General features: G+C 34.2%; 1 protein-coding gene across 1 annotated transcript in view; it reads left to right on the forward strand.

Annotated features, from left to right (window-relative positions):
- Window positions 1–1,008: 1,008 nt before the first annotated feature.
- Window positions 1,009–27,536, forward strand: part of LOC140331107 (cadherin-10-like) — a 245,955-nt gene continuing 219,427 nt past the window's right edge. The window contains exon 1 of the mRNA XM_072411846.1: window positions 1,009–1,331. The gene's annotated coding sequence lies outside the window, so the exon portion shown is untranslated. The remainder of the gene's footprint in view (window positions 1,332–27,536) is intronic.

Raw genomic sequence — 27,536 nt, forward strand, 5'->3', positions numbered from 1 at the left:
AACACTTCTTGTTACATCCTCAACCCTTTCTGCTCTGAAATAGACACATGAGTGAAGCTGCATGAAACATTTTGGTATTTACATCATAAATAAAGTACAGAGGTAATTTTTTGGTTTCTGTACCACCTTTTCTTCATTTCGCAACATTTCTATTGGCCAGAAGAATCTCACCAAAGTAACAGGCTGATAGTAATTTGGGGAGGGGCAAGAGGTGGTCAATAGCCACTCTTACCTATAAAATCATAGAAAAGTCATTTTCAAGCAACTGTCCTCACGGTTTTATCAATGTCTGCTAATTAGCTCTATTGATCACTGGGTTTACCGATGAACTTGGGAACATGAGAACCTTTATGTCCAAATGACACCCTATACTTGAAAAAAATCAGATATCCTTTGAATCACGGATGACAAAATGTTGTGTTTTTATTTATTACAGAGCATTTTATCAATAGCTGACAACATATTAAAAAGCAAGAAATGTAAATAATGCCGGCATGCTACTATGCAGAAATATTCACGCTGAAGGAAAGCGGCAAAAATCTTTTTAGCAGTGAAATCAGTTTGGCCTGGTATGGCTTTAGCCGACATAAACTCAAGGGTAAATAAGCCTGGAGAGGAATGGTGATTTATGTGATGAACAGAAGGAGGATTTTGCAGCAGAGGAGATGCTCTTTCCTCAAATGAAAATTGAGCGGCGCTTCCTGATATCAGATTACCATTCGCCAACAAAGAAAATTATACAAAATTTGGGTATCTACTCAGCTTTAACAATGCCAGTACGGTTCCGTGACATTAATTTCAGCGTCAAATCATTTGCAGAAGTTCTAAATTAAAATTTGATGTGTATTTTTTTTCTCAGCCTTTTTTCTCATACAGAGGAGCCTGACTTACGATTACGTTAAATTTCAAACAAAGGAAATCATTATACAGATGTGCTGTTTAACAAAGCTCTCTGTCTGCATTCACTTGCAAATCGCTTTGCCAGTAAAAGCCAGTGTTCCTCTCAGTCCCTAACCTTCCCATGGTAAGTACTGCAGTTCTTTCAGCAGAGGCTTGCTGTGTTGTGTGAGAGAGGATTTTTTTTCTTCCCTTATTAATCAGGAGCCCTGAATGAAAGCCAATCACAGGCTGAGCTTCCCCTTGGCTTTGCTTTCCTGCCTCTTAGAGTTAAAAGTGATGCTGTGACTGTGAGGAAAAGACTGAGTTAGAATCAAGTAGAATCTTCCTTGGGAAAATACAAGCACAAATAGAGGGTAAATAGCAGCAAATGTTCAAGCTGTGGTGCTGAATCGGACAATACTTCATTTCTAGAACAGCAGCAGAATAAAAAGGTAAGATATTTCTGTATATAAAATCCCTGCATCCAGGGTACCACATCCTTGCAGGATGACAGCAGTGCTTGCTGCATTGTGATGTAGATGTGCACTGTTTGTATGTAACTATTGTAACTTTTAATTCAGTGTGTCTGGCTATTGTCAGAAGTGAATCAAGCAATTAGGCAGCAGTTTTTAAACAAACTGGAAGCCTTTTATATATAAATTTATATATAGCTATTGTTCGCTACGGTGTAGTTCGCTGTATATCCGTGAGTTTACTTAATGTACTGTATGTGTGTGTGTTAGCAAGTGTATTCTAGCAATGACCTCTGTCATTTTCTATATGATGCTGTGTTTTATTTGAAACCCCTCAGTGGGACAAATGGATCTGTATATTCAGGTAAAATGCAGTGTTCAATAATCACCTTATGATATTGATGTCTACAGAACATTGCAATAAATATTTGTCTTTATGGTAAAGTGATATGCTAACATTGAAACATTAATTGCAAGTAACATATGCAATATTTATTATTATGTGTAACATATTGCCATGACCAAATACATGAACATGTTGCCCTTAAGCAACTGTTGATGGCATTACATGATCAGGAATTATTGTAACATGAGGATGTGCTACATGATTCTCAGTGCAGCCAGACAATCTAACAAGCCCTCTAGCCCCACAATGATCCAGCACATGCAGTCATTGACAAACAGTACCCAGCTTCTTATAACTGACATATTATCTGTTCTGCTTTCACACAAATGGAGCTGTTTCCTATAATCTTCATCTTTCTTTCTTGTAAAAGCATCTCTATTATACTAAAATGCACATCTATTATTTCCAATATGTGTCAAGATATATTATTTTGTACTTTTCCAGTCAGACAAATGTGCCCACTCAGACACAAATGGCTTTAGACTTGGAACTCAAGCATGCCTCAAAAATACTAATGTATCTGTGTGCATATTTGTCTGTCTGTCTGTCTATCTATCCATCTCAAATTTCAACGTTCTGCGCTGCCAAATGTCTGACACATATCTTTTCAAAATGCCTCTTTGTGGCTTTTATAGCATCTTAGAGTGACTAATGTACAAATGCTTCTCTGTGAGTCAGACACATGTGTACCAATATTATAAATATATATATATATATATTTATTTATTTTTATATACTCCATCTATTTCAGTGTAAGATATAATGAAAGCCTTTCTGACCTAGGCTTGCTGAACTTTTAGACTGCAGTGCACCTTCTTAGAGCAGCATTACATATTTTATCTCTGTGCTGCAAAGTTAAATGTGTAATGCAAAGCTATACTTGCTGAAAAAAATAAATAAGCAGCTTTATAAATTTGGTATAGCCTGAGCAGAAAGATAAATACTTTTTGGAGCATAAGCTGGTAATCTTGTTTGTGCCATGGGAACCCTTCTAAATTAGACTATTCCATCGCCTTGCCAACCTGTTAAACAAAAGAATCGAATCAAAGGCTCATTTATAGTCCATGCAGCAACTCTCCATAAAAAAAAAAAAAAAAAAAAGAAAATGAATGACAGATTGGAAGTTGTTTTGCTACTGTATATTGTTTCATATTTTTGAATTACTTTTCAGGACATTACAAAACCAGCATGGAGTACTCTCAATATGACAATATTGTAATTTATCTTTTTATAGACAGTGGCATGCTTTTCACAGACTGTTTTTTTTTTTTGTGCATTCAGTGGATAACGTTAAAAATATTGACTTTCATTCCCACAATACAAATTCAGAAAAGAAATGCACACATGGCAAAAATCATGTGCATGTATATGATATGTATGAAAATGTAGAAGAGTCACACTTGCATCTAGTATATATATATTTCTGTATAGAGTGCATATATATAGTATGTATAGGTAAAATGATAGATACACACAAATGCTGGAAATCACTAGGAATTAAATACACAGAGAGTTATATATTCAGCTGAGAACCGTGTTTTCATATCCCCTGCCAGCTAGCTTTTTCATACCCACCGGGGAGTTTAAATCCTCAATCCATTGCTAACTCCTTTACAACCCTCTATCAAAGTAATTCATTCTGCAGAATAGCTTTCAGAGTAATAGGGTAAGAAATGTGTACTTGAAGCAGGTTTGTTATTTCCTAATATTCATTTCTCAGTAAAGCACCATCTAAACAGGAAAGGTTAATTTGAAAATGATGCCCACCTCTGCCTTAGAGTAATTCCTGTAACTGGGAAAACTATGTGAGCAAGGGATCACTGAATGTGCTCTACATAGCAGCTGAATGTCTGTCCCTATCGAAAGCACACTGAATGGCCATGACAATGCATTGCTTCATGTCACTATCTGTTTGACTGGTTACTTTTTGCTGGGCGCAAAGCTTGGATTAGAGTAATATGTCAAAGGCTTCTGGACTAGTGGTCCTAACTGTATACCATGCTTGGCTGCTCTGTGCAATTGGGTAAAATATCATTTATATATTAATCACTCTATGACTAAAATGAGCTTATTATTATCCTGTACTCAGTAGGGAGAGCAGACATGCTTGAATTCATTTCATTGTGTAGGTTATGGCATGAATGATGAACTGTTCCAATTTCCTACCCACCATCGTAACTTCCAATAGAGAACAGCTAGGTAAAAGGCACTGCTGCAATATAATGGGGTAGTGATGTTTACAATACTATAGCGCCATGCATTGGCTAGTAACATGGGTTAAACATTTAGTGCCTATTCAACATTTGATTTTTTTTTCTTTTTTTAGTTATATACAAAGCCCAGTATAATCTGCTCAGTCCCTGCAATAGGATTATTAATGAGATAGAAACCATCATCAACTCATTGATCTCCACATTGAAGCTACTCTGTTCTTGTATGTGCCACATATATAATCTTTTCATGGATTATTCATTTTCTAACTAATATGTGTATTGATTCACACTGTACCTCACAATGTGAGCTACTCAATTTACATGTAAAAATGGCAGCTTATAGAACCAATTCATAAGCTCCCTTGTCATTTACTAACTCTTACAGATCATTAAAATTAACACATTTTGAGCACTGTTGGTCACAAGTGTAGACAAGCTGTCCACAAGATCATTAAAAAACCCTCAACCTCATGTATTCAAATGCAGCTGATATCTATAAGTCTGTGGACAGTGGCTGACTATTAACCTATATAGACCTTGTAACTGGACTAATTTAGGGTGCAGAGACACTCTGAAAAGAAGGGTTCCTTGGGCCAAACAGAATAAAGTAAGCTAAATAGATGCAGTCACTCCCATATACCAGAAATGATAAGGCCTGAGCTACCCTGTGACCCCTTGCATCTTTTGCAAACTATGTCGTATGTGAACACAAAACAGAGGTGCTCATTACATTGCTTCATTGCCTAGGTAAAACTAGAAAGCTATCAGATTAAGAGGAACCATCGGTGAAAAAATGTAAATGATGAAACATAGGAAAATAATAGAAAAGTAAAAATAATGATAAAAAATAAAACTGGGAAATATCCATATGTTTTCCATGTAGGGTTTCATGTTGTCATATTTATACATAAATATGTGAATTTAACTTCAATAAAAAAATAGTATTTAATTTTTATGAATAAAATATAAAAGGATGAAGGGTCAAATAGAGGAAGACCTTGTAAGGGATCAAAAAAAAAAAGAATGACAAACCAAATAAAAGGGAGGTAAAAACTCATTATCCGTAACATTTTTAGATCACAGTAATAAATATAGCTTTACATCAACTGTGTGAGCCAAGAAAGTAAAACAACATTCTTGTTCATGAACCATTGACCGGATAAACACTAGGTTGAGGTAGGGTAGACAGGGGCGAGAGGGGTTGATCAAAAGGGAGATGTTTTTCTGATGGGCATTGCATATGCGTGAAATCAGCATCTCTTTCCTTTCAGTGGAGGAGAATACCCCTTCTGTGCATGCCCGATTTTGGCATGCGCAGAAGGAGCAGTCACAAGCTTCCAAGGATGGATGGCGTAGGTTTCCTTTGAGGCTCTGCACACCCATTTGCGGCAATCACAAAAAAAAAGTTTTGCAATTTACAATTTTATATAAAGTAAAAGTTTTGAGTTTAGGTCCACTTTAATTAGTAGATCCATTGGTCACAAATGTTGTAAAAAATATGCCATTTTGTCTTTGAGCATGCAAATTATTTGTCATTCATCATATTCCAATTTATTTTAAGTTAAATTGAGTAAATGGGACAGTGGAGGATTAAAAACAGGTTATGCAGATTTTAGAAAAATAGGTCAGAGTGTAGTTGATCAGGGTTTATGTGATCTAAATTTCCATGTTGAAGTATCTGTAAATAATATCTATAAGGCCCCTATGGCAATATGTTTTCTGCTGTACGTTTTGAGAGTCTTTCATGTCTTTCAGCGGTTTTACATCTTAAAAATTATCAAACCATGGTAAAAGAATAGAGGTTTCCTATTTTTTCAAAATTTGTATACATGATCTGTGTATGAATTCTGTACCCTTATCCCTGAACGGTATTCAATATGGAATATTTATGGGTTATCAATTTAATTCTTTTTCACCCATGATTAGGTCAATTTCTTGGACAATGCTACCTCTCATTTGACGGTGTTAAAGGCAAATGATATGGGTGAGGATTATTGAGTAATTTGCTAGTAGATTGAGTAGAAGCATGGGTGTTGCATACCACTTTCTTATTCTGCTGAAGGACAGTTAAATGTATTTACATAATTCTAAACAGGTCTCTCAAGACATTTGTACAGGAGAAAAACTTGACGTCCGCAACTGAGGAAGAAAAGCTTTTCATGAATAGTTTCAAATGTTTTAGTAAGTGTTGCATACATTAGGGGAGGAGATTTTACAGTGGTGGGAGGTTCTGATGGGTCAGTGGAGATTCTTCCTTATCTGTAGGTACCCAAATCTCTATGTCATAAAGCTCATATCATAAAAGGTAAAACTAGTAAAAAATGCATGCTAACTAATTCTGGTAAGTTTATAATCTGGAAGGCCAAATCCACTCTTAGCTTTAGGAAGTCAAATAAAAGGAATACATCATGTGTGCTACTTGTTTGTTCCCAAGAAAGGAAAGAAACAATATTTGTGATTTCAACATTTTATTATTACTTTTTCCTAATTATGACAATGGTACGAATTTTACCCCAGTCCAGCAGTTAATACATTCCTTTTCTTTTTTGATGCATGTGTTTATGTAGTTTTTAGTTTTTGATTTATATTTTGGGCAAGCCTGGAGCTGTAAATGACAAAGTGTAACACCAACCTTAGTGCCTTATATAAATATTTAAAAATTCTAAATTGGGGAATATTCACTAAAGTTGTGACTGATTTGAATTACTACCATTTGTACATTTTTCTTGTTCACTTTGTTGCTGTACTACATCTTTATTATCTCTAAGTTGCTCCAAAAGTAATCACATCAGATTTATCTCAGTTATATCGGCTATAACTGATTTATATTTTTTTCCCAGTCTTCCTCTGGGTTTGGGAAACTTCCATCCCAGTCCTATTGGCTGTCCATTGAGGATGTAACTCCCATGCATGTGCACTGTAATTAATTTATCTCAGATCCAGTATATTACAGATGCCAGCACTGTAAACTGGACTGTACATGTGTGGCATCCATTGTACAAATACAAGTGAAAACATAGCAGACAGGAAAAAAGATTTTGCTCCTTTGTCTTCTTGTTACCTAACAGAATAAATTTGCAATGTTTGCTTTTTGACTTGATATTTTATGTTTCTTTTGTCTTAGTTGACTGTAAATATACTTTTTGGTTTTGTAATGAAGTGTGATTGGTCCATTTAACTAGATAGACTAAAATTGTGTACAACATCAACCTGGTAACGCCTCTAAAACCCTCAACACTATACATAATTTAGCTTGAGGCAAGTTTTTCAACTTATACCTGCTTATTACAGTTTTTCCAATGATTTTTTTCAGTAGAATATTTAACAAGTTCCTGTGGGACTTCTGACGTATTGAAAGTAAATGGGTCATGATAGTTTCTTGTGTTTGTACGACACTTATAAGAATTTATTTTATAAAGGAACACCATGTCATCTATGCTACACTGAGCTTTTAGGTGATGGTTGGTTGTATGATAGTTTGTGGTCACAAAATATTTTTAATAAAACAAGTGTGTAACATATTATCAGTACAAAATGCAGTAGATAAAAAGCCTATTGACCTAAACTGTTCAGTATGCACTATTGTCCAATTTAAACATGAACCATGTCACTAATGGGCCACAGTAAGGGTGGAATTTTATCTTTCAACCGTTGTTATCTTTAATTGCTTCTACCTGGCAGTTCCTTGTAAAAGAGAATACCATAATACTGACTCAATCCATTTTTAAAAGAAGTATTAGGGGCAAACGATCTATGTATAAAAGTTTTAATTGTAATGTTTAATAGTTCATTTTTACATATTTGCTTTTGTTTCTGATTCACTGGAAATATTTTTACCTACTTTTTCATTATGCTCAAATCCATGGGCCCTTTCTTTGAAATACCTAACTGTTAGTTTAAAAGATCAGTGCACCTAGAGAAATATTTATAAACAAATCGGATATCAATTCAGTCAACAAGTGTGCTAGTTTATTCATTCTCTGCCAATTCAGCAAGATTTGGGAATTAGGTCAAGAACCATTTAAAAAATTATTCAGAGTTGTGAAAATGGTGGCAATCGAATATTCTTGAATTGTGAAGTTGAATCTGAAGATTATTGTCAGGGGAATATAGCAGGATTGAAAGTACTTGAATAGTAACTAGAGATTGGAAAACGTACTTTAATGTTCTTCAAATGTATTAACTACAAATGGGTGAGTGTACAGAGAAAGCACAACCGAGTGTTGTGTGTGTGTGCATTTATATGTCTGTAAATGTGGTTTTGTTTCATACTATTATTTGCTAGGTGCCAGCAAAGGACTAACAGTTCAAGTGAAGAGAGTAGGGAGGCCTGGAGCCAGACAAAAAACAGACAAAGGACCAGCATGATCAGGGGCAAAGGGAGAACAGGAGGGAAGAAGGATAGGGGGTTGGGGCAGGTCAAAGATTGATGAGGGAAAAAATATTGGTAGGAGAGAGAGGGCATAAAAGGGGGGAAGAACAGGAAGTGAGGGTCAGATTAGGAACTGGCATTGGGCAAAAATATCCCGCTTTCCCTCCCTACGATTGGTAGCGTGTGAGAACTGGTTGGTATAAGGCTTGAGGTCCTTGGGGTGGTAATGCTTGTCATGTATTTGAGGCATGTGCAGACCCATTGCAGGTATGGTGGCCTCACTGTAAAAAAGATGAGTTGATGCAAATAACAGTTTTGTGTTGGAGTGGGGCAGCTGGTGAGTGATATTCATTCCTGAGGTGGTGCAGTGCGGCTGGGAACATCGACAGTGGTTAAAGAAACAGCTGACCCGTGCAGGTTATGGTTGTTGGTGGGGATTCACTGAGGACCTGCAATCTGAGACTGTGGTGGTTATATAAGTTTTTGTCATTGTTCTGAGTGAGAATTGATGTTATGGGAATTAACTTTTAAATGTGTTAACTGTAATTAAAAGGCAATTAAGCCACCTAATGAAGTTGTGTATTTATTCAGTTAAAGCGGTATGGAAGGAGAGTGGTGGTTGGTAGGCCTAAGAGGTGATGGGAGGAGGAGGTATGGTGGGTGAGGCTCTGAGCTATCTTGCATGCTTACACTTACAGAGTCAGCAGGAGATGAATATAAATGGTTAGTGTTGTATTGGTTGTTAATGGCTGGCTATCAAGGTAAAAACTGTGTTCTTGTAAAACATTTTATATTAAATGTCATGTTGACCCAGGAAAAACAAGTTAAATATCAAAAAGTACCCTATTATTCCTACAAAAAATATATTTCCAAGGGTGTTGTTATTCATATCTATAGCAACATTTACACAGTAAATTGTCAATAAATATACCCCCTACTGTTGGTTGCTTTAGAAGTATTTCTCATAAACAATATTAGCTGACATATATTCAGCAGTGGGTAACTTAGACCACCACCAACCAAACAAATCTTAAATCTTTTAATTTATGTAACATCACACTCTTCAATAATATACTATTATCTCAATCTGGGACTTTTGTTAGATTTGTTTTGCAGACAGTAATGAATTGTAACCATGGTCAAGAAAGTCCACCATTATTGTTTGAGTCCATGAGCATGCAGAGATAAATTGTTCAAAATGGTTACATTATTGTAGTCACAGTCTGCTTTTGATAAAAAATTACACAGCTGCTCTAAATACTATCACTTTTATTTATACAATGAAAATTAATATTCTGAATAAGTGATAGCAATTTCCTAAAGTCTTCGTGTTAGATTACCACAAAATCTGCTAAAATGCACGGTAATAAAATGCAATACAATATATGCTGGTCTCTAAAGGGCAATTGTAAAGTTCTGAGCTACAATTTTTTCATGTTGAACATTTCCCCAAATTATACAGATATGTAATTACACATTAAACTGGATAACAAAAAATGAAAACATCTTTTCAAAGACTAACTGTGTTATAATCTTAAAAAGACCACATGAGTAGAAAAAAGCCTTTCTACAAAGATGGTATAATAAAACAATTAGATTCACAAGACATTTTATTTTTAAAAAAATATGAGCAGTTTAAAATGCTGTGGATTGGGAACCAAATATTATGTGGATGATTTTATAATGTCCATTGGTAACCTACAGCACCCACGATGAATATCCCTATGAGTGTACCTGCACAGCAGTAGTGGTGATGGTGCTTGCACATATTCTTCTCAAACCTTAGACAATTACAACCTGGGGATTCAAATATGTAAGATCATACAACAACCTTTAAAAAAATATATTATTTCTCTCTTACATAAAAAACAGAAACCATTACCACCCACACAGTGGTTTACCACACAGCACCCCAATTGTCTATCTGCTATTTCAGTTTTCATTCGGCAATGATAGTAGTCTCGCATAAAGTAACTGCCTAAAATGTTGGTTATGCTGGAGGAACAGATATTGAATAATTTTTAGCATAGACTTTAAGAAGTGTATTCCTTCCGCTTTGCCTACTTAACCTTACTAGAACTGTGTGCAGAGGACTATGCCGGACTCAGAGATTTAGGCAAATTGAGTGAACTTTCTTATTTAGGCACAGTTACATAATTTGCTGAATATAATTAGCAGCTCACTGATTGATTTTATTGATCACTGGATTTGCCTTTTAAGAGTGTCATAGGCATACCATTTAAGCTTTTGAAATTGACACTTATGTAGTGATGAGCTGTAGTATATTTCAGCGGGAAACATATTCAATGCATACACAGAGAAAATGTTCTGTAATGATATATTAGTTTAAACCGTATGGAAATTAATTAATGTAAATAGTGCAAGTACCTGACATTAAACATTAATTCAGTACAAAGAAGAAGTACAAGGAGCCAGTCACTGACGAGACATGGTTATAGGAAGAGAAAGAAGAGTGGTAGAAGAAAAGCTCATCACTATGTCCCATCTCCTTTCAATGTCCACAGGTGTCACAGAATAAGGCAAGTTGGCTCACAGGAAATGGGTTGAATTATTCTGGCCATCAAACTAGTACAGGACATCTACTAGCAAAACAAAATTGTAGGAATAATCTATAAATTAAAGAAGAATATTAAAGCAAAATATTTTTTTAATAGGATTTTGTTTAATCATGTTAATTTTGGTAGGAGTTCTGCTTTAAATAATCTATATTATACAAACAAATTAAAGAAGGGCTAAATTAGACTTGCAGTTGACCATAGAATTTTACTGCAGACTTAACCATACTCTTAACCACTCCTATGCAGCTGAATGGAAGCAGTTCAGATATATTTTGTGCACTCATTTGCACATAGCTGCGGTGGATCTTGGTGCAGTTCCTACAAGCGACAAGACACTTCTGGACACGTGGTTTGTGAAGGAAGAACCACACTGCAACTGTAAGGGCAAAACAAGCAAATATGTTTACATGCAGTGTGGTTTGCAGCTTCTGGGCACATATAAGCAGCTTGCTATGCTGCGGTAACCACATAGTTTTCTAAGACAATTGTAAATGGGGCCCAAACTTAAAACAGACACTAACTGTTTTTGAATCTCTCCTGTAATCATCTAAGCCTCTCCCAAAATCTTAACGTAAAACTTAATAACGCAATATTTTTATGTTAATGCAGTACATATCTATACATAGTAATGAACAAATAAGAATAAACCATCTAATTGTATTGGCTGGAGCTTTGAACACATTCATGGTTCAATTCATGCAAACTTTGCCATTTTAGTGTTTAATATGCAGAGCAAGGAGTTGGCTATTAAATGGCACACAGAGTGCCAAAAGATCAAGACTTTGGTTCACTGAATATGGATTATGAAGAAGAAAACCCTTTATAATATAAATTACTGCTGCATTTACATTTTTCTAAATTGCCATCAAATGATTTGTAGGAGTATAAAGTATTTTACACCTGAACATTTTAAACCTATGACATGAGAGTCATTATATACACTGTATAATTACTTCTGACATAGTCCTTTGACATTCATTCGACCTTTGTAGTTGAAAATAGGAATATTCACTTCTAAAAAGCTGAGTTTTATCCAGCAAGACAAACAGTATCTCTGCAGCAGGACCTCTAGGATTGAAAAAGATTATACACAATTTATATTGTTTAATAAAACACATCCTTTTCTATTATATGTGACCTGTCAAGGATGGATAAGTGTGCATTAATATAAAATACGCTTATCATACCTGCTTGGCCTCTTTGATAAATATTGTCCCAGTCTCCTCCAACCTAGATTCATACTTACCCCAATCTGATGGCAGCTGCCTTCCATAACACTTTAAACTTGTGGATGAATAATATAATATAAGGGTCCACACTTTGTACATTACAACCATCAGACATAGTATGCATCTCTTGGCATACGATGATGGGATACCTTTCTATAAAGAATGCAAAGAAGACAACGCAATTGTAATTTATTTAAAAGTATTCCTTATATTATTCGAAATCAGTAGGCCGACAGTACTAAATTATCATTTTATATTATAAATTTTAATAATATATGTCTCTGTAAAGCATAGAACAAAAAATATTGTTCTGTTATGTGATGAAAATCTCAGGCAAAGGATCACAAGATCTCCACCTTTTAAGAGCACTGTGGGTGGGTATAGAAATTGCACCTATAAAGGTTTGATTTCAGTAACGTGATTGGTTGCTTTGGGTTATTGAATTATTGTACTTAATATACTGTAGTATTATTATTGTTTGTTTAATATGGCTGTATGTGACCATAGAATTATGAATCTTCACGAAGGGATATGATAGATTTGGTGAATGTCCCAATATAATTATGAAGGCATAATACCAAACAATTTAGGGAAGAGAAGAGGCTCAGCTCTCCACTTTTACAGCAAATAGTATTGCAAAAACCCAGAAAATCAATATGTACACAATAAATTGAGATGTGCTTGTCATCTCTTTGTTTTCTAAGGTGGAAGATTTAGTACATGGTTGTTCTGATAAAGAATGCTCCTCAGTAAATAGTAGATCTCTTTTCAGATTAAGTTTTTAATTCAACTACTATCAGATCACTTAGCTTGCGGGGAACCTTGGATGTTATTAACTAAGAATAAAGTTAAATTAACCATGGACTCTATATTCTGAAGAAAATTAACTGACGAGTGAACAAATTGTGGAATGGATTTAACACACCACACTGCTTAGATGTTGCTTTCACAGACCTAGTAATGCCCTAAGCCTCAGAATGCTCACCCAACTTGTATTTATACTTCTTATCTAGATAATAACATCATTTTATACTGAACATTTGGACAATTTTCATATCACACATGGGATCAAAGTTCTGTTCATTGTTAATAGAAAATGTATTTATGGCCCTGATGTAGTAATAATATTTGAAAGAACTAGGAATAAAATGGAGGAGATACCTTAATTCAATGTTGATGAAAAGCATTATTCACCAATGTTTAATCAGCATACACATCATTTGCACTCTGATGAAGGCATGCATGTCACTAAAACATTGATGAATAAAGATAATTAGTACTACTTCCACATCGTACATGTTACTAGTTGAAGTCTGCAATCAGCAGTTCAGATGAGTACCAAGTCATCAGCTATTTTAATCTGCTAAAAAGAAAAGAAAAAATAACTTCAGACTTTTTTTTTGAAAGTGTAAAGTATAATATTAGTTATACATGCTGTTGTTGTTATTTTCCCACTGGGACAATTCACAATCATGACTTTCCCCACACAATTTGAGAAGATTTTCTAAGAAAAAATGAAACATCTGACATTAGTTCTACCTTTTACCAACAAATAACTATCTATATTGTGCAAAGAAAAGGGCTAATGATTGGTAAAAAAATAGGCAATACTACTGCTAAATGTTAATGTTAGTGGTGGGACCTCAGAACTTTCTTCTCTTAGTTACGTTGAGTGTTACAACACGCACACGGCTATCAGCTAAAAGTTGAGGGTTTACATATCGCTTTTTAGTTCCATGCTAATTGTGTTTGCCAAGGGACATCTCAGTAAGCAGCAGCCGACAGGAAGGACCACAGGAAGAATCACTTAAAAGCATAATGTTTACCTTACCAATAGTAACGTAATCATCTGTCCAATAATAAACAATATTTATATTGCCAAAGGGCAAAAATTATGTAACCGGCTGGTGGAATGCCATATTTTTTAACAAAACTAGGCACAAGGTGATTGGTTCTTTGCTCTCTGAAGCTTTCTGCTAATGGAAGGTATAAGGTGGAGGGTAAGGATGGAGGTGCTTTACTGCCCCTGCCCTTTGTAATTCTTCCAGGAACCGTAACAGCTACTATCACAGAGTCAAGGGGGGAAAAAGAGATTTCAGAAAGGTGGGCTTACTATAACCTTGGTAAATGTAAATATATCTAAAAGGCTTTTGGGAGGAAAAGGCTGCTTATATACAATATATACAATAGGTATATACAGTAAGTGGTAAAGTTACCAACTAAATACATTCCAGGTATATCAAAATACATGTTGTGCGTGATATTACAGTGTGTTTATTTTCTTCAGCTGCCACCATTTGTAGAAAAGGCTGGACTGTGGTAGCAAGACCCTTACTCTTTGTGGGGAACTCTGCCCCCAACATAATGAGACCAATTGCTCCAAAATCATCTAATTTCTTGATCAATACAAGCTGTCAGGCTCGTCTCAGGCAAAATCTGAATTTTGTATAGAGGTTGTCTGATGTTGTTCATGGATACATCATGAAGTGAAGGGGGAAGAGTGTAGTAGGATGCCGCTTACTCATTCTACTCCCCCCCTCCATAGAACAGAACAACACTGTCCATACAGCACTCTGTACACAGCCTTAGTCTATAGAGATAGACATCTCTATATAGGATATGAGGTCCAGACACAATCCTCACCTCTTATCAAAGCCCTTTTAAAATTTCCATATAACAGAAAATCAATGAAATACAGCTATTTTTCTTGACACACTTGATTAGTAATGATTGCTCTAAAAAGTTGAAGATATATCTTTAGTAATTACAGCTTAAGACAATGTGCTGAGTATGAAATAAGAAGTATAGACACATAATAACCTCAGCAAGGACTGCTTGACAGCTGTACCCTGGAGTAATCTCTAGTCACCAAGATCGATTTGCTATTACCCAAGCCTGGACAGTAAATTCCCACAGACATCATGGGGTTGCCTCATCTGAACATGTCCTGTATTGGGAGATGGCATGATGACAGTCTATGGGACCATATATTTGGATTCGGCTCTGTATACAAAAAAAATTAGTTGCGTATCTCGATGTCTTACAAAACTAGGATACTTATAGAATGCCCTAAAGTAAAAGTTTACAATTTCCATCCTGAAGATTGCAGGCCAGGATTTTTATATTATCAAATTTCTTTACTCTTTGTAAAAAATTCCTTAGCAAACTTTCTTCTGTCTATTCAATAATTACAAAAATTGTGTGCAGATCCTGGACGCTAAAGCCTGGAGTTAGACCCCTGCCTAAACTTTATGTATAAAAAGACATCGATATGTTATATATGAAAAAAAAAGCTGGTATAAACTATTACTATTAGATCATGCTTTTGGAATGTATAATAGACCCATGTCTTATATATGTGCTATAGATGAATGATTTTAAATAAATGTATGCTACAATCATATAGGTGAATGGCACATTAAGGAATAGTGTTTTTTGGTTTTAATTTACTTTTTAGAAGAAGATTCTATTCAAATTCTATTGGCATCAACTGTAATAAAACAAAACAAAGTAACTGGGCCTTCAACTGTCATATGTGAATTATACTATGTGATTCCTTTTTCTTTCATTCAAAGATTAAAAAGAGAGCTGTTCTGTTTTTTAGATAATGAAAGCCAATATGAACAATACTGCAAGGGGTTTGGTCAAAATGCCAAGTGCTCATTAAGAGCAAAGCGAATTTGAATGTTTCACTGGCAATACAGTACTTTTTATTTCTCTGTGCAGAACAAATGAAAGTGTCTGCACATTACAGAGGAGAATAGGTTTTATAAGTATATGCCCAAAATGATACCTAAAAGATAGTTCCATCAGTAGAGCAATAATACAGAGAATAATTTAGCTAGCAACCACATAAATATCAGAAAACTGAAGCCAGGTAACCTATAACTTGTTTTTAGATTTGATGCCTTCTCATTAGAATCAATAGTAATAGATATTCACACTACACAACCCCAGATCACACAGTACAGATAAATAATAGTAAAAAAATGTGGGCTTTAAGTTTTAATGTTTGTGCAGATGCTTTATTGTAGCATCTTTGTTCATCAATTCGTTTCCTGCATTTGTTTAGAGAAATGACTCCTAAAAAAACCAACCTGTCTTCCAACGGTTGGTATTTTAGCTGTATTTTATTTTTTATTACAAAAAAAAAGATAAATATTAGTGGAAAATAGCATCCCTTTTCAAAAGAATCCATCACGATGTTGCATCCTCTTTTGTAAATGTCCAATCTTAATCCATGCATACATTTTAAACCCTTTTATTAACCTAGGTATTTAAAGCCTTTCCAGTTTAGTATGTTTTAATGTTTGATAACGTTATACCTGTTTTTTAAATCAAATATAGATTTTTTTTTTTTTTTAACATAATGAGGTTTCTGCTTGGTGGACCATTTTGATAAATAATTTACTATTTATTGCATTTTAAATGACAAAAGTTTTAAGCATTTTTACAGCTTATTGCTAATATTTCTTAAATAACCAACAACATTGTAGATATTTTCTTCTACTACCTAATGATTATAAGAATTTCTATGTACTGTGATACCAGTACTACTGGTATAGTATATTAAAAGGGGTTTTGTTTCAAATTTAGCTGCAGCTCAATAATTAAATACAATCCCTGTAAGACTACATGAATAAAGTTATATACTTTAGAAAGGCCTTTCTCATTCCTTTTAACATGGGGGAGCCCTTTAAATACCTGACAGATCATCAGGCAACCCCTGCTATAAATACTGTATCACCAAACATTAGTGTGTTGGCAAGTAGGAAAAATACCCTTTACATTGCTGGCTATTAGAAAGATAGTCACTCTTACAGATAACTAGGAAAAAAACATTGATGCCATATGAAGTGACATGAAAAGCAGGATTTGCTCATTGCACAAGGAACCTCTAGAAACCTCTAGAAGAACCCTTATTGAGAAACACCGCTTTAGGTTATTCAAGGAATCATTTATTGTTATACAGGAACATCTCTTGTGAATATTTAGGAAGCTGCTGTCACCAAAACATTTTTATTAAATTTATCTTTGAAGGAGATCCTTTTGCATGCACAATTCCAATGAGAAAAAATGTGAATTAGTTCCCCTAAATAAATATTTTACTTCTAGGTTAAAACATCAGTGTCTTAGGGAACCTATAATTCCTTACCTTTTCATAGTACCTTATCTTACCTATTTCAAAATTATATTAGAACACCACCCCAGGTCCCCTCCCAGTTTAATATTTACCTGTCCCTGATCCGGCATGAATTTGTTGCCTAGATAGCCTGACCTCTTGTTATAAATGTAGCACAGGTGCTCTTCAATCCTATCAGTTCCTACAAACATCTAATTATGAGCACAGTCTGATCAGGAGGATTTTTGACATATGACAGGGTGATCCATGTTGTTACATCTCACAGGATCAGGCACTGGAAAGTATAAGACTGGAAAAACACAGTCAGTGGACGTTTTACAAGTCTTCCTTTCACTATGCCCAGTGTTGCTCTACAGTTCCGTATAATAGGTCCAGTGGGTCTAATTGCACTCACCATCCTAAAACATATTGTTCATTTACCTGACTTCTATTAACATAGGCCTGATATTTTTTTTTTATTGGAACTAGATTGTGTATTTCACTTCAATTCTACACTCAATACACAATAATTGATTTATTTAGGTAATCAGTGGATTTTTAATTAAGCAAAATTGTCAAATTGTAGATCTGTTTGATTCACTGCAAAATATACATACAAAATCTGTGAATGCCCGCCCGTTTACCCGAAAAAAAAGTATTTCTTTGTAGATTTGATTAATTCTAATACAAGGGTGCCAGAAATGTAAATGAAGATGCATCTCTGTTGATAGCATTATCCCAAAGCTGAAGAACTATCATCAGTATAAAAACCAGCCATCAACTGTATAAAAAAATAAAACCATTTCTGGACAAATTGATTCTAATGCTTAGAGTTGTGTAAATAACATATTAATGGGCTTTCAACTTATTTAATACCCACTTGCTGCATAGATCTAAATTCCCTACTCCGATCTCCATGTATATATATGTAAACGGATATATTTTCAGACAGCTAAATGTCAATGACTTATTTAAGTGCTTGTTGAGATGTTATACACAGGGTAAGAGGATTACAGTGTTTCTATTTGCCTATTTGTCTATGTGTATGTTTGCTTTTGAAACTGAGTATGATTCCATCTCTATTTGCTCAGTAAACGCCTTTTAATGGTTTTTCATTAAAGTCTGCAAAAGTACATGTAAAATATTTTCATAGTAACAAAGGTTTTCACTTAGACTTTTTTTTACCACTAAACAACCTCAATTGTAGAATCAAATTCAAGTCAAAAAGATTGAAGGTAAAATACATTTAAATAGGGATCTAATACATAAATGGTGAAAAGCAATAAACATATATAAGAATAAGTCACTCTTAACTGAAAACAACATACCACTGATGCTTGATTCCAACAAATGTGCAGAAGGAGTGTCATTTGAGAACAGTTACTCTAATAGAGGTAAACTGTTATATTTAATGAAACAAATGGAAGTGTTAAACTCAGAAGTTAGAAGCATTTAGTCTGTGACAGGTAATTAGATAGTATCAGAGATAAATAATTAAATGAGAAATCTAAACCTGATTGCAGGCACGTATTACGTGAATGTGTGACATCATGCAACTCCAGATATAGATCAACACAGCTGGAGATGCTCATTATGCAACACTGAATCCAGACAACACAAAGAATATGTCAAAGAGAGAAAAAGATACAATGACAGAACTAATTAATTAAAACAGAAAGGGGGAGAGTAGAATTGTATTAAATATACAAATTCTTGGCTAGCATGTGCATTACAGGAGATGTACTCTGTCATTAAGTTAAGTGAATTTCCATTATAAAGCTTGGTGTTTTTTTTTTCTGTCAAGCTTTTTATAAGGATTCTTTGTGTTGTTGTTAAATACCGGAATGTAAAAGCTGCTGCAGATAACAACAAAAATGGACAAGCTAGAAACAAATTCTGTATGTTCAATGTATTTGATTATGCATGTGTGAATTTTATATCAAGTGCACCATATTTACACTGTCAAAACAGCTAAGTGTTTACAGTTTCTTAACTGTAGGATGGATCAAATCAACAGTCACAATGAGTGTTTAAAGTTTGTAGAATTTTTAAAACCTGGATTTTACCTTCCATGTAATTAGCTTATTTTAAAAACAGAAAATAAATTACTGATTGACATTACATTTACATTGACTTAATAAAGATTTCCAATGTAATGTTTATTTAGGCAAACTGACCGATCATTGCTCTGCATGGGTTGATTTGATTGCTGAACTGGTAAAATGATCCAAATGACCCCTTTTACAAGTTAGATTCTAATGCAGAGTAATAGTAAGCCACCACCCATAAAGTCATGCTCTCTTCTAACACCGTCTGTTACCACCAGTCATCCAACAATATTTTATTGAAATACAATTTAAATAATGCAAGTTTTGGCCAGAGATCAGCTAGAGACATCAATCTCATATATTCAATGTGTGTACATGGGGGTCATTGCACCATAGTGTACAGGTTCACCAACTACCAACATCTACCACTCTATTTATTCACCCCTATTCTATTCTAACAAGCACATGTGTATGCAAGATGTGAAAAGCATGTATAGAATCTACATATAAACTACAAACCTAAGAACATATATATATATATATACTTTAAAAAAGAATTGGAGATCTTTTTTATTCTCCAGTTTTACAGATCTGACACTTTTTTAACCCCTAATTTTATGGTGGTGACCAGCAATATTCACAATACCATAATTATTCTAAAATGGTGATCTGCACCTCTATTCACATGAATGGGATAGCCAAAATCCAGCCCAGAAATGTAGCAGTAATGGCCCGTAGGGGCATTTCCCCTTCTCTACCCCCTTCTCTGTCTGTCTGTGTGTTTTTCTGTTTGTCTGTCTGTCTCTCCTAATTTCACATCTAATTAATATGTACTGTGTTAAATACTTAAAACATGAACCTGAACATAATCTAAAATGCATATTCATGAAAAAGCAAATCCTAATACAATATGTTTGTAAATATGTCTAGAAAAGTTCTATATTGTCATAATACAGTTTCAACTATTTAAATCCCCTTATGCATTACCTGTAGTATAAATACATACTCTTTGCAGTTGTTACTGACATAATTGTTCCTAAAGTGTGATAATAGGATCGTTTTTGATTCAGGGTAATGCTAGATATAAACATCATGATGATCTAGAAATAACAACTGGTGCACATCAGTGATTTGAGGGCTGTTTAAAACAACTGTCTGTGATAACATTAATAGGGAGGAAGTCAGCCATTGCATATGTCTAATTATAGGTAATAGTGGCTTTCACTCAATAATAGGGCTTGGTTAGGTAAGTTATGCAAACTCAACAGTTAATCATCACTGCTGCACAGTTGTACATGTACAGTTCTGCACTTATCTGTAAAAAAAATTTTGTATTCCTGTAATGGGCTCTATTTTACCGTTACTTTTGAAGGGAATATATTAAAGCAAAGGCACAGATTTCATTTAACAGTGTATGCAAATGGCAGCAAAATTACATGTAAATTGCCTATTATATTCTTTTTAGCTCCAGTTTTCTTACAACTAAACCAGCAGTATTCAGAATTCATTTACATCTAAGACTGATATCTGAATCTTCTAACAAAAATAAACTATCGGAAAGATTAACTTTGTCTATTTTTCATTATATGAGATTTTCTGGCTATTTAACTTATCCTTGCTTTGTTTGTAAAAATTGAGTACTGCAATTATTGTTTTTTAAATGTATCAAGCGTACATGAAGAAATTCAATTTACCACTAATTTGATCTATTTGCATTAAATTTTAATCTATGTGTTTTTTTTTAGTTAATTGCAAACATCCTAAACATAATACTGTCTTAAAAAAATAGGACAATGGTGGTCACATGTGGTCAGGTCAGATATTACTCACTAGGCCTTAAATAAAGTCTAGAGTGGGGTAAACCTGTTTTCATTACAGGCACCCAAATTATATAAAAATTGTAGACAAATGTTGTACAGCAGAACCTGTGTTGCTGCTGGGGAACTGACCACATACACCCACTTGCAATAAGTTATTGCTGTTTCTGATTGTGGCTGATCTATTCTGTACTGACGTATGAAGCTGAAAAAATTCAACATAGCAGCTCACTGTTGTTTATTGTGTGTAAAGCATCCACAAACTAACAACCATCAGTGATGATCACCTGGACGCATTTCACACTGAAGTGCTTCGTCATATTATGTATGTGAAACGCGTCAAAAGAACTTCCCTCTGATAGTTGGCAACTTGTGTTCATTTAAGCCACAATAAACAGCAGTGAGCAAGAATGGCTGCTAAATATGTGAATAGATTTTGCCTATATAGCGTCTAAGATATTTATTTTGCACATTAAATAAATTGTGAGCTGCAGTGCATTCTAAAATACTACCCAGTGTTATGAATTATTTTTTAAGTTTTAGACATAAAATTCAATGTTCAAGATGCTTTAAATATTGCTGATAGATTTTGCAGCATCATGAAAATTAAGTCACAAAACATAATTGCATATAGCAGCAGTAAAGTTACTAATATTTTATCGTTATAAAGCCAGTTTATATATCGAACAGTAATTGAAATGCTTTGGACCCTTATCATACCACAATACAAATATCAGCATTAGACAGCCTTTATAATTGACAATAAAAAGCGGGCAATGCTTTAAGATCAATTAAAGATTTTGTTTGGCAATAAAACAAATAATAAAGAATATAGCTTTATATTTATTGAAGGCACTTGCTGCCATCTTGTGGCTAGCATTGCTGTGTTTCAAGAACATATTCTTGTTTAGTTGTATAATACAAAATAAATAAAATTAATGATCTCTCTAGCTAGTGGCATGAACATATACTGTAAAAAAGCTATTAAACATTTTTTATATACTTAATATTCTTGAACAGTGAACACCATTTAAATGTTTCTTCTGGCCCATATCCTACTGTGATATAGAGGGATGTGAGTCAGAAGACAGATTGTACTTGAAGCAGCACTTAAAATATATACACCGACATTTAACAGACCAATGCAGAATACAAGCACATTTTAGTAGAGGCAGACTTTATTTATTTACCCATAAAAAGTTCCATTATTCCTCAACAACAACATTTCTTAGTTCATGTTGCTGTTTTAAAAATGTGGGTAGGTATGATTTAAGCAAAAGTCCTCTTGGTATTTATCAGTGCATTGCTGAAAAAACCCAAACAGTTTGGAGTGGAAATGTCAGCACAACCAGTAAGGTGATCTTGTTTAACAAAAATAGGCTCAATTTATCCAAGTATCATAAAGATTGTCTACCTCAGATTCTTGTTTCCCTATTACGATGAACTTTTCTATTCCCCAAGCATGCTAACATAGTATAGCCTCCATAATTTGATCCATTTGCTGTTTCAGATGTAATCCTTTGTTCACTATAATATACAGCCTAAGCATGTGTAAGCATGATATATGCAAAAGCTGACTTTTTTTCCAAAATCAGGAATGAAACTCAACCACAGTATTGTCGGAGGTGACTTGATGATTGGGCTGTACCTGATCTTCCTTGATATGTGCAAGATGGTGCTGTCTAAGGGCAGGGGAATACTGTGGGACAGCCATGGGTCAGATGTTTAGATGTTTTTAAAATTTCAGATGTGGCAGTGATTCCTGAAAACATTTTAAAATGAAAGGGTTGCTTAAAATCTGTAGATCAGTAATTGATAATATGAATAATTCAGACAGTCCCTGTTTTAGTTGCAATAATGTTAACAATAATGTTAACAATATATGTAAGGTAAAAGAATAAAAATATTTAAATAATATATATATATATATATATATATATATATATATATATATACCTGTCCCATCAACATTATTGATTGAATCCTAAAAGTAAAGAGTTATTTTGAACAAATTAATAGGACATTTGTTGTCCCAATACCAAAATTATTGCTAAACATTTTAGTTTTAATCTCTGCTCATCAGCAATAACAAAAAAGACATATAAAAAAAAACTAAAAGTGCATGTATGCCAAAGTTATTTTTCAAAGGTATTAAGTTTGCATAGTGGTAATGAGTTTTTTAATGAGTAGTGATGGCTTTACCATCTAGAGGAAACAACTAAATGTGAAAGGAAATGTGTCTAAACGTTTTATCCTGTTCTCTATGACATGGGTATAAACAACCCCTTGATGATTACAGCTTTTATGTGTGAAAATTGTAGTTCCTGTGACCCGAACTTTCAGCACATAGATTACAGACTCGGGGACATGAGTTAAAGCTGGATTCACATTGATGCAGTGCATTAAGGCGCGTAAATTTGCGTTGGGCTAAGGCAGGCCATTTATTTTAAATTGTCTCTAATGTAATGTTGCTAAAAATGTACCTGCACTATTTTTTTACAACACAGTGCAACACAGCAGATTGTGGTAAGTGATGCACTATTATGCAAGTACATTGTGGTACCCTAAGAGCAAAACAAAAGGAAATATCCCTGGATCACTGAAACACTGGAACATTTCCATTCAACTTTTCTTCAAATAACTTAAAATATGTGATTCCCCAACATTTTCTGTCCCTGTTTCAATGATCATCAGGACAAATAAAGAGGGTGAGTCTTCCCAATGAAGACACAAACTGCAATAAAAGTTTTAAAGACCTCAACACTTTTACCAAATGAGCAAAAATATTTCAAAATATGCATATACTGAAAAGCTAAATTTCAGGCACATGAATGCAAAATTTTTCCAGTCCAATACAGTTGCCACTGAACGTGCCTCCAAAGATGTAGAGCTTAGCCCATAGCAATCAGTCATCTGAGGATGAGGATGATATCATCAATGAAGTTTGACCTTGGGCTAGAGGGAAAACAAGAATAAGTTCAAGGGTAATATAGTTAATTCCCCTTTTGTGCTGAAATTCTGCAACAGTTTTTGTTATTGAATTACCTTTTCTCTAATAAATTTGACCCATATAGATTTAGTATGTATTCAGAATGGATATTATGGTGTATCCTCATTGTAATGCGATGGAGAAAAATAAATCTGAACCTTTCTTTTCCTATTGCTAGAACACAATCAGTTTGAGCAATATATTTTCCCTAGAGCATAGTTTTCAAGGAGGCTTATTTTGAAAATCAGCAAAATGAAAATTAGAATAATGGATTTACCTGTACAATCCTTATTCTTAATCCATATAATAAAAGTCATTGTTTGCCATTTAATTAATACATCTGTTATTGATTTTGCCTATGAAAGGTAATTGTAATACACTTTTTAGAAAATGTGGAACATATTTAATTACAACAAAAATTTTACTAATCTGACAATATAATCACAAAATATTGAATATATTTTCATACAAATAAACGCATATTGTGAGGGATATATTTTATATATGTCAGCACAGTTTATTCTTAATAGGGGATTTCTGTCAAACCTTTCATTCTGTTTTCTATAACATAGGTATAAAGAAAGCTAAATGATTACAGCTTTCATGTAGGAATGAAATTTATTATCTTTGACTTTTACATTCAGCACATAGATTGTATACTCATGGACATGAATTAATGCCTCACATTTATTCTTTATCTCTTTATTTATCTCTTAATGATACAATAATTCATGTTTTAATTACCATAAATACAATAAATCATTTGCAAAGAAATGCATACCTTTTGGCTGCAGTGCATGCTACTTTCAGAATGTTCTCATTTGTAGCCACCCCATTGTGCTGTAGAAAGCAGAGACTACAAGTGTAAATACTCACATCCATGAGACACAATGCAAGGAAATCACGGGATGAATAATTTTAGGCAGTAAGCACTAAAATTGCAACCACTCTGCTGGTCTCCACCACTAGCATTTACATTGCTAAATTTACACTTTTTTAAGTGTATATATGTTTATGTGTTTGCTGCTTTTAATGACTGCGATTTTAGATCTTGTTTAGGGTTGGACATAGATGTGGTTTGTTAATGTGGTAATGTGCTTACACTTGGGTTAAGGTAATGCAATATAGGTAAAATGCACTCCATATTTTTTTTCTAAAGTACAGCAACACAATAGCAACAATAGGATTCATGTCAGTGCAATATGTAGACTATGACACAAGTACACATTTGTGAAATTTTTATGAACATTGGGGTATTCTAAGAACAAATGTTCATCCTGGGATTACATTAATGTGTTTTGTGCTGTGTACTGCTATTGATTTTGAAATTAATCCAAACTACCTGCATTATAGCGGACCACAAAGCAGAAATGTTAAACATCATTGTGCTGCACTGCATCAAAAAAAGGGGAAGGCGTGTTTTAACCTACTCTGTGTTACATTTACAGCTCATTAAAACAGAACAAATGTTATTATGTATAATAACAATGCAATTGTCATTGAGCCTGATTTATTAAAGCTCTCCAAGGCTGGAGAGGATACACTTTCATCAGTGAAGCTGGGTGATCCCGCAAACCTGTAATGGATCTGGCCCAGGATTCAAAACATTTCCTGGCAAATGACTTTGAAGAAACATATTTCAGGTTTGCTGGATCACCCAGCTTCACTGGTGAAAGTGTATCCTCTCCAGCCTTGGAGAGCTTTAATAAATCAGGCTCAATGACAATTTTTACCTAGAGTAAAATGATACTTTTACCTAGAGTGCCTTGACAAACGCAGGCAGCAGCCACTTGCCAAAAGTGAAGAGTAAGTGAAACACTGTAACTTTCTAAAAAGCAAAAGTGACTAGATAAAATAAAATACCTTTGCTGTCTATAAAATCTTTAATTCTTCTTGCTACTTCTGGATCTGTGCTAGATTCGCATCTGGGGATAAAGCTCATTAGTTACTAAGATTCAGGGTCTTTTATCCACAAGGCAATTTCTGTCTTGCTGTTTAAAAACAAAGTGTTAAAGTGGAACAATTCTTTTCTGTGAGTGAGCTTTTAAAATAATCAGCAAATATACACAGAAATTATTAGCAAGTGTGCACAGATTACTGGGCATACCTTTTTTCTTATCTTTTTGTAAGTACAGTGCAGGGTCCAGGAACCGGGTCCAGGAACCTGTAACTGCTGCTTTCTCTGAAGTTGCCATTTTCGCCACCGACTCTTTTAGGTCCATGGGATTCTTCTTGGGCCATTGGAAAGCCACTAATAAAATTGTCCCCTGTATTGTCCTCAGTATGTGGGTGTTTGAGGCAGTGCCACATGTAGTCCCAAGCTCTACACTATATGATGCATGAGCCTAATTTTTTTTGATTAATTTTATAATTGTCTATGTTATATGACTGCATGTGGTCTTTAATTTCTCTCCTTTTAACATAGAGCATTTAAATTCCATTTAATCTAGAGGACTCTCCACTAGTAGTAATTATGGCTATAAATGATATGTATTTCTGCAATAAGCTATCCAGTTTTATATAAGTACAATGGGATAAAGGGTGTTTACTAAGCAATGTAAAATGTTCTCGCATTTTATTAAAAATATAAAGTTATGTTAACTAGTAACAGAGAAATCCATGAAGGGGCATTATTAAAAACATATTTTTTGCATGATTGCACAATTAAACATCTACATCCTATATGACCTACTTTGGGGAGGGAACAGTTTTAAGTGGGGTGAAAATAGAATAAACCAATGAACTTGAACTAGTTTACTATGTGATGTAAACCTGTGTGGGCTTGGAACATCCACTTGTGCAAAGGAATTTAAAAAATCGGAGCTTCCTCAGCAAACTGATGGATTTCAGCTTAGTTTTATTTCACCATGCTTTACATTTTTGTAAATTACGTCCAGTTAATGTTCACCTCTATACATGCCATTTGACTTAATTTAATACTTCAGTAAATCCAATCCGTTACATAATATAAAACTATTAGAAATGCTTAGAGCCTTGGGGGCCACATTTTTAGACACCATTAAACACCACATGAAATCAAAATACCGTTTTGTCTCCTTAGGTCATGGCTAGATTTGTATCCTTAATATCTTATGGTTTGGCACATTGATCATAGCAGTTCATTTTGATGTATTTTTTATTTATTTTTAAATTATTATTTATTTGTTAAAAAAAAATAAATGATGTATGACTTAGAGATGCCAGAGATTCCACCCCATACCCAACATACTGTTACACCACCCCTACCCCACTACCCTGGTAACCCCGTTTCCTACAACAAACATCAAAACCCACTTTTGCAGTTTAATTGGCTGTAGCAGCCGTTTATTACAAAAAACTCAATTATAAATTACATAACAATATATATAAAAATAATAATTAACATCAATTATATCATTCATATCATCAA

Source organism: Pyxicephalus adspersus, chromosome 5, assembly GCF_032062135.1.
Source record: "Pyxicephalus adspersus chromosome 5, UCB_Pads_2.0, whole genome shotgun sequence".
NCBI lineage: Eukaryota > Metazoa > Chordata > Amphibia > Anura > Pyxicephalidae > Pyxicephalus > Pyxicephalus adspersus.